The sequence below is a fragment of the Oratosquilla oratoria genome, chromosome 3 (genome assembly GCF_046742065.1).
Source record: "Oratosquilla oratoria isolate Oo_2021 chromosome 3, ASM4674206v1, whole genome shotgun sequence".
In the NCBI taxonomy this organism is placed as follows: Eukaryota; Metazoa; Arthropoda; class Malacostraca; order Stomatopoda; family Squillidae; genus Oratosquilla; species Oratosquilla oratoria.
In genome coordinates this window covers 1910001-1915000 of record NC_134779.1, presented here as the reverse complement: position 1 = coordinate 1915000, position 5000 = coordinate 1910001, and positions in this window count along the sequence as shown.

Here is a 5000-nt window from a genome sequence, read left to right as displayed (position 1 = left end):
GAGATAAAGTGTAGAGTTCTAGTAATTTAGAATGAAAACAGTAGTCCGTTACTGTACTCCAAAGGTAGGAGTAAAAGTATAAGGAAAGCAAAGTAAGCTTCGTGTGTTGAGGTTGTTTAGTGACCACTTGTATTTTCTTTTGTTGTCTTGTATTTTCTCTTTGCCATTTGTATTGCCAAAGGAGGAGCGAAATGGCTTTTGAAGGTTGTGTAAACCTGGAGGACCGTCTCGGGAAGTGTGAGGAGGAAATTCGTCTTCTCTGGAGTGCAGTCTGTGAGAAGAGTGAATCCTCCCCAGGGCCTAAAGAGCGTACCACTTCTTCTACTTCTGCCACTGCCGTGAGCGAGTGTCCTGCGGAGTAACCTATGGCTCTAGCCAATCATTTTGCTCTGCTTGAGGATGAGGTGGCTGAAAATTAGGAGTTCTTGGTGGTGGGGACTCCATGGTGCGAGGCTATGACGACACCCTGCAGCGTGAGACTAAATGACGTTGCAAGCTTGTATGTCATCCGGGCCGTGGGATCACTCATTGTACCCAGACCACCAGGGAGTGAAGGCGGACGAAGACGGTGACGATTGTTCATACAGGAAGTAACAATGTGGGTAGGGTGAGATCAGAGGAACTTGTTAGGAATTACAAAGACCTTCTTCAGGCGATGAAGGAGCGTGGGAGCCGTCACGTAGTCTGTGGGATCCTTCCAAGGATCTACGCTGGAGCAGTAGAGCCCTAGGGATCAATGAGAGGACATCACGATTGTGTACGCAACTGGGATACCACTTTCTTGATCCTTGGAATCTCTTTTCCAGGCGTCATGACCTTTATGCTTCTGATGAGATCCACCTTACTCGCAGAGGCAAAGATGTTCTTACAAACCTCATTGTGGGAGTTTGTAATGAATTTGTTCCTTTTTTTTTGGGGGGATAGGAACTCAAAGGGAAGAGAAAATAGAGTGTATTGGGGAAAACAGAGTAAGTTATAGTAATAATGTAGAACAAAATATCAGTGTAGAACAAAATATGATTTTAGGATATAATGTCGGTAGAGGACGAAATATTACACTAGGATGTAATGCCAAAGGACAAAATATCACTATTGGATGTATTAATAGTGGAGGACAAAATATCAAAATGGGATATAATGGAAGTGGAGGGAAAATTATCACGATGGTATTCAACGATAATGGAGGACAAAATATCACGGTAGGATATAATGTCAGTGGAGGACAGAATATCAATTTAGGAAGGGATGCCGGACAGAATGTCAGCGAGAGACGGGTGGCCGGTGTGGAACGCGGTGACGCAGGGGGACAAAGTGTACATAAGAGATCGAATGGCCGTGAGGGGCCAGATGTCCGTGAGGGGCCAGATGTCTGTGATGGGGCAAATGTCCATGAGGCATTGAATGTCAATAAAGGACCAAATGTCAACATAGAGCAAGGTGTCAATAAAGAACAAAATGATAATGTAAGGCATGATGTTGAAATACACAACGTGTTAAAAAGAAACAACCATAAATTTCTTAATACCATGTACTTTAATGTTCGTAGCATTAGGGATAGATTCCATGAAATAGAGGCGTATGTCAAAAGTGAAAATCTCGATATGATAGGAATAACCGAGACATTGTTAAATGGCAAAAAGATTGAAGCTGAATTTAACATTGCGGGATTTTAATACTTTCATGAGTATAGAAACCACAAGAAAGGTGGGGGTGTTTTGTTGTACCTTAAAAGCATTGTCCATGCCTGTGTTTTAGAGAAAGTAAAACAGGATACATATGATAGATTGTGGGTAGAATTAACCCAAACAAGTGGACAAAAAATGAATGTAGGTGTAATAAATAGGCCAAAAACATTATCATTAGCAGACGACAAACTGTTGTTTCAAGAACTATCTAATTTCTGCATCCGGGACTTATTGATAATGGGTGATTTCAATTTTACTGAACTTGCTAATCACTTTAGGGGAAGTCACCTGGTATTACGGGCAGTAACGAAATGTCACGTGTACTAGGACATTTCGTCACTGCCCGTAATACCAGGTGACCTCCCCTAAAGTGATTAGCAAGTAAGAAACTCTGGTATAAAACGTAGAACTTTAGAAACACTCATCGGATTTATTCTTATCCTAACAAGAAAGAACATCCCTATATCTACTGAAGAAGGGCCTTGAACCCTAATTCGCAATCTAACTAATATGACTACATACAGCCAAGTCATAAATTTCCTTTCTAAGGAACACAAATCTATAATAAGGTATATGGAAAATACCTTTAAGGATATTATTAATACACAACTAGCCATCACCTCTATTGATATATGCATTAGAGAAAAACTTCTGCCCAAATATACTTATAACATATATATATATATATATATATATATATATACATATATATACATATATATATACATATATATATACATATATATATACATATATATACATATATATATACACATATATATATATACATATATACATATATATACACACACACACACACACACACACACACACACACACATATATATATATATATATATATATATATATATATATATATTAGTAGTATAAATGGGCGCTAAGTTTTCTTGTAGACTTGTGTCAACCCCGTCTTCTCCTCTCAGAGCGTTTCTATTCTCTTTGTTCTAGAAGTTATTCTTGAGGGGTGAATAAAATAGGTGTAGTTTTTCTGATGCTTCTTGGTCTCAATCAGTACACCTCGAGAATCCCACCCGGAACTCTCTACATTACGTCAAGCCACCTTCGTTCTGACATCACTCTTTCATTCATCCAATAGTCTTTTACTTCTCAAACAAGTGCCACACCTTAAGGGCGTGACTTTTCCTTTCTGCACCAATTATTTTTCTCCTCCTCCACCTTTTTTTTCCAATTAGAGAGGCTGTTATACTCTTCTAAACGATATCACCACGTAAACATTATGTCATAAAGAAGTTGGCTTGTCCGCTTACAATTAAAAGACAAAACAATATCGCAACCACCAGGCGACACTCCGCATTATGTTACATATACAAGGCGCGAGTCTGACTCAGCTATCCTTGTCGTCTGTCGGCCGTCGGCCGTTGTATCATAAAATCCTAATAAAAAGACTATAAAGTTTCCTACCAGTCCTTCTACCCCCTCGACCTACTCCGATCTACCTTAAATGTCTACCTCTATCTACCAGCCTCTTACAAATTGTTCGATTGAAGACCAGAGCTAATTCAATATCCACTATCTTCCTGGTGATTTTCTCAATTTTCCGAATAGTTTGTTTGATTCTTGAGGGGAGGTCAAACACAAGGCTTCCGATATCCAAGGGGGTAATAACAACACCATAGACCTTGGAAGCCTTGTGTTTGACCTCCCATCAAGAATCAAACAAACTTTTCAGAAAATTTAGAAAATCACTAAGAAGATAGTGGATACTGAATTAGCTCTGGTCTTCAATTGAACACACACACACACACACACACACACACACACACACACACACACACACACACACACACACACACACACACACACACACACACACACACACACATATATATATATATATATATATATATATATATATATATATATATATGACATTGATTGGATGACCCTTGAACATGGCCATATAGGTAGTCGCTTGATTGATTTTCTTGGTGACAATTACTTAATTCAGCATGTAAAAGACCCCACAAGATATGGAAACTTACTTGATATTTTGATCACTAGCCGCGAAAGCATGGTAACTGATGTAGAAGTCGGTGAATCTGTTGCAAATAGCGATCACAACTTACTTAGATTCAAACTCCTAAACAATTTTAGAATAGATACTTGTGTTTCTAAAATACCCGATTTCAGTAAAGCTCAGTTCATAGGACTACGTCAGGAGCTTCAGCTTACAGATTGGGAGGCAAAATTAAACGAAAGACCTGTAGATCAGATGTGGGAAATATTTCAAAATACGCTCACTAAGATGATTCAAACTTACATTCCTTTTAAGGACAGACGTCCCCCAAATCAGGCTCGCCCAAAGTGGCTCGACAAAGAAACTGAAAAAAGTATTGCTAAAAAGAGACAGGCTTATAAGAAATATAAGTGCTCGGGTGCATCTAATGACTATGAAAATTATGTATCAATACAGAGAGATTTAAAAAAGACAATAAGAAAAAGAAAACGACAATACGAAATGAACATCGCTGATAAATCCAAAGAGAATCCCAAAGAATTCTATAGTTACATTAGAGATAAAAAGGTTGTTAGGAATCACATTGGTCCACTATTATCTGCTGACGGTCAACTTGAATATTCAAATGAAGGAATGTGTAATATCTTAAACAATTATCTTAGCTCGGTATTCGTAAACGAAACACCTCAAAGTGAATTCCAAACTGAAACCTGGGAAAAGTCTGGGGTAAACTTACTCACTACGGTAAATATAACAAAAGAAAAAATTAAAAGGTGTATAGACAAACTCAAAGTTAATAAAACAGCAGGGCCGGACGGTTGTTATCCAAGAATCTTAAAGGAAATGAAAAATGCGATTGTTGTTCCATTAGAAATTATTTTCAAGAAATCCATCATATCCGGAGATGTCCCAAGAGAATGGAAGCTAGCTAAGGTTACTCCCATATTCAAAAAAGGTGACAAAAAGAAACCAAATAACTATAGGCCTATAAGTTTGACTTCAATCGTAGGAAAAATAATGGAAACTATCATCAGAGATGCTATCGAACATCATTTAGAAAGTAACCGTTTGATAAATGATAGCCAGCATGGTTTCAGACGGAAACGTTCATGCGTGACTAACTTACTCGAATTCTACAACACAGTTATCTCGAATTATGACAAAAGAAACAATATAGATTTAATATATCTAGACTTTGCAAAAGCTTTTGATACCGTCCCACACGAAAGACTACTTACTAAATTAGCTTTGCATGGAATAAGTGGTAGCCTATTAGGTTGTACTAGTAATTGGTTGAATGGTCGAAAACAGAGAGT